Genomic DNA, 14,540 nt, shown 5'->3' with positions numbered 1-14,540 from the left:
ATTTTGTTGCTGCGGAACCAAATCTGAACCATTAAATCTGCTGCGGATCCTGTACATGTGAATGCACCCTAAAACAGAAAAAGTAAAACATTTTCTTATGTTACAAGAAAACACTTTTTCCATAGACTTTTACAAAAACTTGCCTAGCTTAGCTTGTGCATCCCTCTACAGTGCCCTGTATGGGCTCTGTTTTTTCTGTACACGTGTACTCTGTACAGTTCTCTTTGCAGACAGAAATCACAGAGTGAAGGAAAAGCAGACAACAAGTGCTCAGTGTCTCTGGGAACCCCTTCAAGACTGTTGAAAAACTATTCCAGGTGACGACCTCATGAAGCAGACTGAAAGAATGCCAAGAGTGGGCAGAGCTGTCACAAAATACAAAATGGGGCGACATTGAAGAATCTAATTACTAAAATATACTTGTTTAACATATCTGTTCCTTTATAGTTTTCATGTCTTCAATATGAGTTTACAAAGAAAAATCATAGAATGAAAAGGTGTGTCTACATTTTTGGCTGGTACTGTAGTTTATAAATAAAATACTATAACACCTTGAGGCTAGGTTCCCACTACGTACTAACAATGGCAGTTCTTTAATAATTGGCCGTTATTTAACTCTTAACTATGTCCAGAATTAATGATCGTGAACATTAATTTCAGCTGTCGTTTTACAACAACAGCCGTTGTTTGCACTCATCTGTATGTAGTGGAAACATAGCCTCAAACTGATGAAGGACGCAATTCTAATCCTTTTTCTTGATTACTTCCCTCGGTACATGAAGAGCTGGAAGCCACAAGCAAACAGTACACAATATATAGTAGGAAGAGAAGCAGTGAAACGGCACTTCACTTAAAAAGACTTCACCTTTATTTCATCGGACAATACACAGTAGACAGCAATCGAGAGGCGCTCACTCCCTGCCCACGCACGTTTCACGCCATCAGGCTCTTTCTCAAGGCGGCTTCTGGCGGCGCTACCAGCGTCTCTCCTGCTGTAATGGGTCTGTAGAGTTTTCCTGCTCTCCAGTGACCTTTGTTATGGGAGGAATTATTTCTTTCCCCATTGATTGCACATACCTAAGATGCAATGATTAAGAGCCAAGTTGGCTCGAAACGCATCGGCTGATTTTAATGAATTACAGAAATAAAGTATAATGATTTTATGAGAGCTGAAGGAGTCCAGTTTTCTCTCTTCTTCGTATATACCCCGGAATCCAGGGATTATACCTTCGTGCTCCGAAACCTAGATTTGATGCAAGGAAGTATCATTCATCTACTTGGCGCTAACCACCCTTACTACGTTTAATCTCTGGATTGACAGCCCGCTCAGCCAATTACTGACTGTGCAGGACAGCCCTATGGCCGGTGATTGGCTAAGCGGGCTGTCACTCCCGAGACGACTTCATCTAAGAAGTGAAGGCTCTGCAGTTAGCAGAGAACACAGAGGAAGAGCGGACAGGTAAGTATAATGGGGGGGGGGGGGGGCTATTTATCATTGCGAGCCTCTGGCGAACACCACATAAAAGGGACAGATTTACCCCTTTTCCATGGCATACTTCTGCCATATCCCCACTCACCTTCTCCTGTGCCTGATTTATAAAGGTTTACACCTGGAAGCAGGCATAAACCAGGCAAAAATCTGCTTGAGAGCTGGCCTACTGTACTAAGAGGCATGCACCTTTTAGTAAATCCGGCTGGGGAAAAGGAGGCAGGCTTTATTTAAGAAGGGCATACTTGTACGCCAGTCTTGATAAATGTCCCCCCAACATGTTTTTTGGTTTATAAGCACCTGCAGCAATAAATTAAAAAAGGCCTACAACCCACAACTTTACAAAAAGGCCTACAACTTTAACCACAGATATTATTTACTTTTATTATTTCCATAGTCATAGTCATGTTACAAAAAAAGCATGTTCATAGTCATAAAAGATTTAGATGAGACTGATTCCCCCTGCCAGGGTAGAGTATTAGGAAACCCAGTCATACTGATATTTATGTTATAAGGCTCTCTGATATTAGAGTTGTGGCTGGAACATTTGGTGAAGGGTTAGCCTGTTAGTGTTTCAGAAATACTTATTTAACAACGTGCCCTTCAATACCCCTTGTAAGAGAGCCAGCATTTTACTCCTATTATCTGTCTGAAAGTGCAGTAGGCTTTCTTAGCCTTGTTACATGGCCCAGTAATGATACACAGGAGTAAAATCAGAGGTTGTCTGCATTCAGCTGGAAAGCCATTCCTGCTTAATTCAGTATAAAATGGATTTATTTTAAATAGATATTTCCTGTATATGTAGTAAATTGTTACAAGCACAGTCAAGTATTAATATCATATCATCTATTATATTTTGTGCTTAACAGTTTAGTAATAGTTTAGATGTTACTTTCACTAAGTTAATCATTCAGAAATAAAACTGGCAGATTTATAGACTGAATAGGTCTGAAAATGTTATGAAAACAGTACACCGCCCAGTCAGCTTTAGGTTTAATTTTAGTTTTCTCCTAAGGTTAGCTGCTGCTCATCTACATACAAAAGACGATAAAGAAAGTGCTGGAATTGTGGCAGCCCAGATGCAGTGAAAGTGGAACATATAGGATGAGGTCTGTGTGATGGCTGAGGCTTGTAGTCCCCTTCACAGTCACAGTCTGTGTCTTTTTTTGTAATAGAATTTTTAACGCACAATTTTTTTTCCATATTTTGGATGATTTTTATGTACAGATCTCTGTTTTCACCTACATTGGCTAATCTGTACATGTCATATTGGTAGGAGGTTGTCTTGTATAATTCTCCTGGTATGGGAGGTACATCGACGACCTCCTCCTACTATGGACTGGCACCCAGAAGGAAATTATGGGTTTTGTTAAGTACGTTAATACAGGGCTGGGACAAGGAGTTTTGGTGCCCTAGGCAAAGAAGGCAAATGGCGCCCCCCCCCCCATCAGAATCGGAGCTCCCCACACAGTATAATGTACTGAATGTGCCCCCACACTGTATTAAGATCCCCAATACATAAGGTAGTTCTCTTATAACCCTCCTACCACCATCCAGTGATTACATATTACATGAATACTGCTCTGAACAAAACAGGAAGATATTACCTATGATGCCATTACATAATACCAGTAGACGAGGAAAAATGCCAGAAGGTCCTTCTGAGGACCAGCGCTGCTCCAGAGAATTCACAGCCACGATGCAGATGGAAGAAATGTAGAGTTTATTGTAAAAGCACAGGTATTACGCGTTTCAGAAGCGGCAGCTTCCTTCATCAGAAAATGTGCATTTTCGGTATGCACATTTTCTGATGAAGGAAGCTGCTGCTTCTGAAACGCGTAATACCTGTGCTTTTACAATAAACTCTACATTTCTTCCATCTGCATCGTGGCTGTGAATTCTCTGGAGCAGCGCTGGTCCTCAGAAGGACCTTCTGGCATTTTTCCTCGTCTACTTGCATTCTTCCCACGGGCCCCATTTTCCTTTTGGGAGCATCCCGGTGAGCCTATCCTAGGACTAGCTCGCAGCTCCAGCACGCAATACAGCATCACCATCGGAAACTATCAAGTACCCCACACAAGGGGTGATATGCATCAAGCCCAAGGGGCGAAATGGTGAGCCTTCAATCACTAGTCTTCGCCCACGACACTGTCCTCAACGGTATCACACGAGGCGCCGCCTCTCGCCTTTTTTTCCTCCTTCTTTCCATTACATAATACCGCCACACCATGACCACTATAACTACAACCCTATAACAGAGTGCATTTACATCCATTCTCTTCCCTGCACTCTTGTGGAAGCATTTTGCCTGCGGTCACAAGAGGCCGCTCTGCCCATCACATAACAGTGCACTCACACACCCCTGACCCTGCAGAACATCGCATAACAGTGCACCTACACACCCCTGACCCTGCAGAAAATTGCATAACAGTGCACCCACACACCCCTGACCCTGCAGAACATTACATAACAGTGCACCCACACACCCCTGACCCTGCAGAACATTACATAACAGTGCACCCACACACCCCTGACCCTGCAGAACATCACATAACAGTGCCCCCTCACACCCCTGACCCTGCAGACCATCGCATAACAGTGGCCCCTCACACCCCTGACCCTGCAGAACATCGCATAACAGTGCACTCACACCCCTGACCCTGCAGAACATTGCATAGCAGTGCACCCACACACCCCTGACCCTACAGACCATCACATAACAGTGGCCCCTCACACCCCTGACCTGCAGAACATCGCATAACAGTGCACCCACACACTCCTGACCCTGCAGAACATCGCATAACAATGCACCTACACACCCCTGACCCTGCAGAAAATTGCATAACAGTGCACCCACACACCCCTGACCCTGCAAAACATTACATAACAGTGCACCCACACACCCCTGACCCTGCAGAACATCACATAACAGTGCTCCCTCACACCCCTGACCCTGCAGACCATCGCATAACAGTGGCCCCTCACACCCCTGACCCTGCAGAACATCGCATAACAGTGCACTCACACCCCTGACCCTGCAGAACATTGCATAGCAGTGCACCCACACACCCCTGACCCTGCAGACCATCGCATAACAGTGGCCCCTCACACCCCTGACCTGCAGAACATCGCATAACAGTGCACCCACACAGCCTGACCCTGCAGAACATCACACCCACACACCCCTGACCTACATAACATCACACCCACACCCCTGACCTGCAGAACATTACACCCACACACCCCTGACCTGCAGAACATCGCACCCACACACCCCTGACCTGCAGAACATTGCACCCACACACCCCTGACGTGCAGAACATCACACCCACATACCCCTGACCTGCAGAACATCGCACCCACACACCCCTGACCTACAGAGCCCTCAGTTTGGCTTACCTCCTGCTGAACCCGGGAAACCAGCTGTCTCATAGAAAGAGTCTAGCAGAGGAAGATAGCTTCTCCCACACTGGTCACATGGCCATGACGTCATCAAAGGTCCTTTACACCTCCCTCCGGACACTCCATTCTAGTTTCTACCATGATCCTGCTGTGGGTGAGGGTATTTTTACACTGTCTGCCCGGAGGGGGAGAGAGTGGAAGAACATGAGGGTGCTGGTGGTATGTGAGCAGGGAGGGGCAGCGTTCCAAGGCAACCAGGAGTACAGGAGCATGTAGTATTTTTTTTTTCTTTTGAAATCGCGCCCCCTATAACTCACCACTAGATGGCGCCCTAGGCCATCGCCTACCCTGGCCTACCCTTTGTCCTGACCCTGCGTTAATACAAACAATTTAAATCTGAAATGTATGCACTAAAGTCATCCTTATGAAAATTCTTTTTTAGATATTTTTCTCCAGTTTAAAGATGGCAGGATATCCAATGCGTTGTATAGGAAGCTGAGCTCTGGGAATAGTGTTCTTCATGCTATTGTTGAGTGAATCAGAATATGCCATACTTGTTCAGAGTTGACTTCCTACATTAATGCTTGCGAGGATCCTGTGAAAAGTCTATGAGCTAGGGGCTATTCAGATTATGTTACAAACAGGGCAAAAACTATTGCAGAAAAGAATAATAGACAATAACATCTTACTGACCGAAAAAAAAAAAACAGGACCCTACATGTATTTGTGTAAAATCTAAACAATCTGAACAGTCACTTACCTTCCCTCTACGTAAAGTCTCCAATTCAGGGCCATTTCTAATATTATCTAGAAATATATTCCATCCCTTTACCAAGATGAAACATGTCAGAAGATCTTGAGGTCAGGGGTGAAATGTCTTGTCTGGAGAGGGGTTACAGTGGGTAATATCTTGTCACCTAGTATATTGAGTAATAATTCTGAGCAACAACACACTTGGTTACATTTAAAAGGTTTTTTCAAATGTGTTTTTTTCTCATTCTATATGTAGGTTTGTAAACAAATGCACTCCTTTTTCTTCCATAGGTTCTTGCTGCAGTTTTCCATCATTCATGAACTGTAACTCTACATATGTTGCATATGTAGCAGAATGTACCATTTGTAAGCTTCAATATGTTGGATCGACCAAGCAAAAATTAAAAGTGAGGATTTCTGAACATACCACAGATGTAAACTCTGTACTGACCCGACTTCGCTGAAGTTCACACAGGAGATTTATCTGGGTTTTTGGTAAAAACCATAGAGAAAGTAAGTTGAGTGTGACTAGGTATATGCTCTCCACAAAAAAGAGAGGCCTTTTGGATTCCCCGCTTGGGCACATGTGCCCCAACAGGGATTAATTAGAGAAGCGATTTAGGGTATAAAGACACACACCGTATACGCAGCGTATTTACAGCTGCGATACGCAGCAAATACGCAGCAGATACGCAGCAGATACGCAGCAGATACGCAGCATATTAGATCTAAATAACTGAACACAGCATCAAGTCTTCACCATCAAATCTGCTGCAGATCTGCTGCGTTTCTGCTGCATATACGGTGTGCGTGTTTGTACCCTAAATGTATATTTACTAATGATGTGTTGTGGTGCTTCTCATATAATAGCATTTGTAATAGCCAATGTTGTATTGTATTAGTATTTTGTTACATATTGCTAATACATGATTATGTTATTACATGACTACGTTGCCCCACCTTGTTTGGGGCGTATTTATGTAGAACAATTTCCTTTCCTTCCATTTGTATTTAAATGTAACAAATGTATTGTACCATTGCCATGATTAAGAGACTATTGTCTCGAAACGCGTCAACATGTTTTTCAATCTTTTGTATGTCCATTTTTAAGGATGTGAAAAAAAGCCTTTACAGTTTTTATTGTATGGAGCTGTGGACCTTCTACATTTCTGTATCTACACTTACTGGGGAGGCCCGACTATATATCCACTTGTTATGTGTTTACTGGGAACCAACTGCTACAGCTAATTGGCACACAGTGAGCTGGACTTTGTGTATGTATTTTATTATAGTCTATGTCTCCCTGATCACTTTGGATCATGAGCTACCACAAGAACATCCCACATGTCCTAGTCTTACACAATAATGAGGGGTTGCAATAGGGATATTGTCAGGGCAAGGAGGTACAGACAGGACAAGACAATGGGCCATAGGTCTCAACCCACCCACTGTCCCTACCTACTTGCCTCAGTCGGCCCTAGGCAGCCGCGGACAACCACAAAGGTGTTCCCTATGCTGTATATGTGGAACACAGAACAAGACAGACAGACTGTTAGGACTTGAACCCAGAACCTCCAGTATCCCAGGCAGCAGCTCTCTTCACTGAGCTACTAGTAATTCTGGACAGCTACTTTTCTGAATCTGTTGGACAGTTTCTTATTCCTTGAGAACCTTGCCTTGATTGCCTAATGAGCTTCATCCTTGGACTTCCTATTTAAGTCAAGCCTTGCCCCTTCCTCTTTGCCAGATTATTGTGCTTCCCAGCCTATAGTCCAGCATTTTCTCCTGAGCTCCTTTCTGTGTACTGAACTTGTACTGTTATTTAACTACGCCTCTGCCTTAACCTACAACTTCTGCTATTCTCCTGTGTACCGAACTTGGACTGTTATTTGACTACGCCTTTGCCTTAACCTACAACTTCTGCTATTCTCCTGTGTACCGAACTTGGACTGTTTGACCACGGTTGCTGCTGTAACCACAGTCATCTGGATTGTCAGCCACTGGACTCCCACCTTGCCTTCTAGACTTTGATGATTCCACTATACCAGGTGAGCAATCATATTAATATCATTACACAGACAAACACAATATGGGATAGTAAACAAGCCAAGTCAAAACCAAACGGGCAACGCAGTACAAAATCAGCAACCAAATCGGATAGTCTAAAGTCAGGCGGAAGGTCAGATAACAAGTCGAGCAATCAGAAGGAGTTAGGAAAGGAATCGCAGGAGTAGACATGTGGAAGCTGGGATCAGGGTATTAATCTAGTAGAGCCCAGTCCGGATCCCCATTGGACCAGAACTCTGATCTTCCAGGTTACAGACAGGCAGAGAAACCCGTCAATTACAGAAACAATACAGGTGATTAATCAAGTCCAGAAGCTTCTCGGCTTAACCCCTGCATTGCCAGAAGCTGAGAAGCAATCGGGTGTGGCACACAAAAGCAAACACCAGTCCCAGTTCACACCAGGTTACTGCACATTCCTGACAGATATGTTACTTATCTTTCGCCTGAGGTACACAATTTTTAAGTGCATTGTTTATGTTTCAGGGTGCCCTTCATGGTTGTATGCAATAAGGGATCCAGACACTGTGAAAAATTGTAACAATTTAAGTAACAAACAATTTTGTAACAAACATGTTACAAATCTTGAACATGAAAGTTAATGTCCCCATACACTACTAGATTTTGATTAGTTGTATCCTCCGCAAGCAATCTAAAATAAATGGGGCTTTCCTGACAGTCCCTTGACAGAGGTGGAGGTAGGGTAGGGCAGGGATTTTCCATCGCCCCTGGAAGATATAAGCTGCAGTGAGAGCTCTCTTGCTGTTGCTTACCCCTCCCCTTCACATAGAGAACACAGCAATGCTCAGCCGTTCCAAACGTTCGTGTGTATGGGGAGGATGGGAGCCAGTCAGGAGAGATAACTAATGGCCGAAGGATGGTTCAGCCATCAGTCAGTGAAGGTGTATGGCCACCTTTAGGCAGGGTAACTCACTTTACAGTGTTTCCTTTTTATCTCTAGTCCTATAACTTTCTTACTAAAGCACAGTAGAGCTCACAAAATGGAAAGTGATCCGTCCCTTTGCATAGCCCTCCCTTCTTTTGTAGCTGAGGGACTTTTTATACTATGAAGCAGTGTTGCCTCATTTCAATCTAGCATTTCCTAAACCCTATTTCATCTCTCCCCCCAAGGCTACTTTACTATATACCATCCAATAGACAGAGCCACAATACATAAAGTAAATAATTATAAGTAGTGATGAGCAGACCCGTGGGTATTCGCGTCTGCTCTGGCTAAACTAGAAGAAATATCTGGTTTAGGAACCTGGACTGAAACCATATCGCGACCCATATCTGGACCCCTATTTAAAAAAATTGGAAATCTTATTGTTGTGCCCAAAAAGATACAGTTTAGCCCACAGGGGGTTAAGTTAACTGCCTGGAAACCATTCTTTCCTTTTTTTGGGGGGGGGGGGGGCGAGTATTCTTCATTCTGCAATCAATCAGCTGAGCTGAGACTTCTGCACTTTCTGCTCAGCCAATAAGCAGCTGCAGTGGTGTCCTGCCTCAGCCACTGATTGGCTGATTGATTGCAGATGAAGAAGAAAGAGGACGCCACATGCAGGGGGGGGAGGAATTGTGCGCGGTTAGCCCCCCCGAACAGAGCACAGTGTGATCCCCCCACTTAACCCCAGTGGCCAGACAGTGTCCTATCAGCTGTGCTGAGATTTATGTTCTAACCCCAAGTTAGTGAGCTCAGCAAGTTAGTGAGCGATGGTTACAGGCTGTGGAAATGCATTATGCCTTTTAACACTGGACCCGAAAATAGATTTATGCACTGAATTGGATTCGGGGGAAGACACAAAGTTTACGATCCGTTCATCATTAATTATAAGCAGACTTGTTGACTTCCGCTGAACAGGGTCTCTTTTTCTAACTCTTCAGTGCATATTTGAAAGTATAATACAGTTAAGAGGATGCTTTTAAGTCCTTATTCAGGAATTTATAGATGAGCCACGATTCTGAACTCCATCCTGAACATTGTGTAATGTTCAGGATCCTGCTTAAAACTATTATTGCCTTGCATTTTAATCACTATTTTATTGTGCAAAAATGTTAAATATTTTATTGCCATTTTTATGAAAAGTGCTGCCAAAGTGTTCCCAAAGATCAAATATCCAGACTGACATATATTGCAGCACTGGGTCTATATGGAAGCTTATTGCTTATGCTCAAGTATATAACAATAATATAAAGTACAATGTGACTTTTCTTCTATAAGTTGATGTTAAGCTAAAGAAATTATAAAAAGAATATGTACAGTACATGTCGTTTTTTTTTTTTTTTAAATAAATATATTAAAGGAAAATGGAAGAAAAACAAAACATACAACACTGGAAAAGTGATATGTGACCTACAGTAGGTAAAGTCGCTATTATAGGAGAAATGAGTAATATTGTTAATTTGGGAAAATAAATATATTATGGGAATAAATTGGGAATATTAGAGTTCCTGGGATTTAATGTTTATGTTATGTCCGGGAGGTAAAATATTTTGTAGGTTATTTGTGGACATTGTTAAGGAATGTTATGTAGTGATTTGTTTTAGATATGAAAGATCACATCTGTTAATATGTTGCTTAGTTAGGAATGCCAGTAAAATAGTGTTCTGTCTGAATGCAATGTACAGGTATAAGGTTTATTATAAATTTTGATAATAGAAATTAATACAGTATAGGGGAACAACTAAAGAGGATTAGGAAGGAATACAGTATGGGGGTTTTACTGCAGAGGGGGGGGGAGGGAGGTGTACAGTATGGAGGCCTAACTACAGGGGAACTTACAGTGTAGGAGCCTGACAACAGTGGGACAAACAGTATGGCGGCTACCTACCGTATATAGAATGAGGCTACAGTGAAGGGGCATGCCATGTTTCTCCACGAATAAGCCCTACTCCGAAAATAAGCCCTATCCATTTTTCTAGGAAAAAAAAAATAATATAAGATCCTGACTTGTTTGCAGAGGAATACAGTATATAAGGTTTGTGTGCCAGGAAAGCTCCTACTTCAGGCTATGTTCACACAACATCAAAAATATTGAAAAGGCAGACAATTCTGCTATTTAAAGAGGACCTGATGGGGTGACAGGCTCCTGACCCCCCGTTAGAGCACGCTATACTCACGTGATCCCGCCGGGTCCCGCTTCTGGAAATGGTCGGGTCACGGAGATATCGTCGCCCAAAGCCCGACGCGCGCGCTTCTCAGATGAGACCAACACTCATAGAGAATGACAGGAGAGTCCAGCGCTCCGTCATTCTCTATGAGCGTTGGACTCATCTGAGGAGCGCGCGCGCCAGGCTGCAGCGGCTGATATCTCCATGACCCGACCATCTCCAGAAGAGGGACCCAGCGGGATCAGGGGAGTATAGGGTGCTCTAACGGGTGGTCGGGAGCCTGTCACCCCGGCACGGGGGGTGACAGGTTCCCTTTAATGTATTCAATGTATTGAATAACGGACGTTGTTAACGTGGACGTCAAAATAATGAACATGACAATTATTTTCATACAGAGAAAAGACAGGGCACTACTAACAAAAAATTTACTAACAAACTAACAAATTAGTAATATCGGGTGCTCAACTCAATATGACATAAGGGAACCTCAAACATCACAAGAAAAAGAAAAGTATGTCATATAAAAATGGGTGGCACATCCATAGTAAGAGAATGTATACTTAATAATATAAACAATGAATCCTTATTAATGTATCAAATTAAAATTAAAATCAAGTGCAAGACAGACATATTAAAATCATTTAAAAACACATCAGGACCGTGTCTGATAACCACGGTACCAGAACACACCGACAGGTACCAATGTAGCACCCCCTCTTATTGGCCCAAACAATGAATAACAGCAAAGAAGAATATGTAAGTAAATAAATAAATAAATAAATATGCATGCGTGTGCCTGGGCCTAAACTCCAATGGACACAAAACCAGAAGTAGCACAAGGTAACTGAAAAATAAGGACCAAAGGTAAATAAAGTTAAATATCACCATAATAGGGAGTCCATGTCGGGGTCCAGTAAACCCCACGCGTTCAGTCTCTAGTACGAGACTTTCTCAAGGGTCAACACACAACTCAAGGGTCAACATACAGTTTCTTACTATGGATGTGCCACCCATTTTTATATGACAATTATTTTTCGGACGTCTTTTGGAAACAGCAGATTTTTTTTTGATTAGTTCACACACAGTTTTTCTTTTGTCACCATTCTTTTTCCATTTTTAGTATTAAATTTAATGGACTTTTCAATTAAGCCACGCCCAAAGGCCAATTAGTAACGCCAAAATAGAATAATGTACCAACAGCCAGCGGGTGTCATTTTAAAAAGAGCTGAAAAGACGTTGTGTGAACATAGTCTCACCCTGCAAATGTATCCATAAGGCCCATTTACCCAAGTTTTCTGTCATCCACTAGGAAAATATACACCTGTTTTTTTTTTGGGGGGGGTTGTTTGTTTTGTTTTTTTGCTATTAGCTTGGCTGATTACAGAGCAAATATACTATTACCGGACAACATCAAGACTCAGCATTCCTGATTATGGCAGATTTGTGTCACTGATTTATCTTTAGCCTCAGTCTAAGTAACCTCAATCTGTGGCATAAGTCCCTAAGTATATTCTGGCAACAGATTCATTTAGAAGAGCAAGCAAATAAACCAAATTTAAAACTTTCCTCTTGTAAAAGCTAAGTACTCTACACACTGTTTTAAGATAGTATTAATTATGTCAATTATCTCTCTGTAGTCATTGAAGTTCTTCTCTTAGTGATTTTTTTAGTTCAATTTATTTAAATTACATTTAATTACTGCAATTTGATCAATGTGAAGTGATAATGTCATGCAAATGTGTTACGGGATTTTTAGCATCTTTTCACGCTGAGAGCATGTATGAAAAAATTGCATTCTTCCTAATAGGGAAAGTAAATTGGAAATTGCAGAGGAATGTTTATGGCTTAATTAATGTAACCTTGCTGAGGCAATTAATGGAAATTATTTCACTTTTTCTCTTGAAAGCACATTAGCCCTAGTTAACATATTTACAGTGCTAACCAGTTCCATTTCTAAACAATCTTGTAAAATTACTAGCGAGACTTTCACATTGACATAATATTCTTTCATTCTTTGCTTCTTAAGATTATTATCTTTATATTTCAGATTAATTCAGCATTCTTTGTTGTTCCCAATTTACAGATCATTCACAAATATTCATTGCTGATTGTGATTACATATCAAATAATACCATCAGCTGGAATTCTTTCTGTAGATTGTCTCCTGTTTGTTTAACCCCTTTAGGACCAGGCTAATTTTGGCCTTAAAGTGACACTGAAAATAAGTGAAAATAAAGTTTCATACCTTATTGTATATCATACATCATGGTGCTTGTTCCAGTAAAAAGTGGTCTTTTATTATCTGCAGATTGTGCTTCCTGGGTGGGGCTATTGGGCAGATCGCCCACCATGCCCCCCTCCCCCAGATCACGCGATGCGATCGCGGAGGGGCCATCCGTTTATCTTACCTGGCCGGGCCTCAGTGTCCTGGCTTGCTATTCTACTGATCTGGTCTACAGCAGACCAGACCAACAGAGCACTGATCAAATGGATCGGTGCTATGTTATATACACAGCATTGATCTCAATGGGAGATCAATACTGTGTATATAGAGGTCCCCCAGGGGACTTCTAATTACAGTGTAATAAAAAAATTAAAAAAAACCTCCCCAAATAAATATTTAAATCGCCCCCCTTTTCCCATTTTATAAATAAAAATAAATAAATAAACATATTTGGTATCGCCACGCGTGTAATCGCCCAAACGATTAAATTAGCACATTCCTGATATTGCACGGTAAATGACGTAAGCGTAAAAATCTGCCAAAGTGCAAAATTGCACATTTTTGGTCGCATCAAATCCAGAAAAATTTTAATAAAAAGCGATCAAAAAGTTGTGCAAAAAATGACACCTCAACGAGCCCCATAGACCAAAGGATAAAAGTGTTATAAGCATGGTCATAGATCAATTTTAAGAAGCATTTCGATTTTTAAAACGGTTAAAAATTTTTAAAATCCATCAAATAAAATAAAAGTTACACAAGTTGCATATCGTTGTAATCGTACTGACTTGAGGAACATAGATAACATGTCAGTTTTACCATAGGACAAACGGTGTAAACATAAAACCCGCCAAATAAAAAAAATGTGTTTTATTTTCAATTTCAAAATATTTTTTCCCCAGTTTTGCAGCATATTTATGGAAAAATGAAGTCTGTCATTGCAAAGTACAATTAGTGGCGCAAAAAAAAAAGGGTTCGTGTGGGCCTGTAGGTGAAAAAAAGGAAGTGCTACAGGAAAAAACTAAAGCACAAAAACGAAAATTTGTACCGTCCTGAAGGGGTTAACAAATTAGCTATGACAACATCATGTGGCAGAGAGTGCTATAGTCTTACTACTCGTACAGTAAAGAATCCGTGTCTGTGCTGGTGGTGAAACCTTCTTTTCTCTAGACGTAAAGGATGCCCCCTAGTGATGTGTGCGAGACCGCTTCAGTGAGAGCGGTCCCACACACATCAGTGTGTCAGGGGCCGGAGGTAACGAGAGGCAGCTGCGATTCCACCGCTGTGTCTCATTAAATCCCTTAAGGTACTCAGTGACAGAACAAGCTTCTGTCACTGTGTAATCGGGACCCTCACAGTCCCGATCCCATGTACTGACGATCGGGGGTAAGCCTTTTACCTCTGTCCTCTCGGTTCAGCGACCCGTGCATAGAGTCTGCTCTCAGGCAGGCTTTATGCATAGATCGCCGATAAAACTGATCTATGCTATGCTATGGCATA

General features: G+C 42.0%; 1 long non-coding RNA gene across 1 annotated transcript in view; it reads right to left on the bottom strand.

Annotated features, from left to right (window-relative positions):
* LOC138793688 (uncharacterized) overlaps positions 1-4,913 on the bottom strand; it is a 96,126-nt gene extending 91,213 nt beyond the window's left edge. The window contains exon 1 of the long non-coding RNA XR_011363318.1: positions 4,889-4,913. This is a non-coding gene — a long non-coding RNA (uncharacterized lncRNA). The remainder of the gene's footprint in view (positions 1-4,888) is intronic.
* Between the last annotated feature and the right edge of the window lie 9,627 nt (positions 4,914-14,540).

The sequence above is a fragment of the Dendropsophus ebraccatus genome, chromosome 5 (genome assembly GCF_027789765.1).
Source record: "Dendropsophus ebraccatus isolate aDenEbr1 chromosome 5, aDenEbr1.pat, whole genome shotgun sequence".
Classification (NCBI taxonomy): Eukaryota; Metazoa; Chordata; class Amphibia; order Anura; family Hylidae; genus Dendropsophus; species Dendropsophus ebraccatus.
This window is presented reverse-complemented; position numbering and strand designations above follow the sequence as displayed.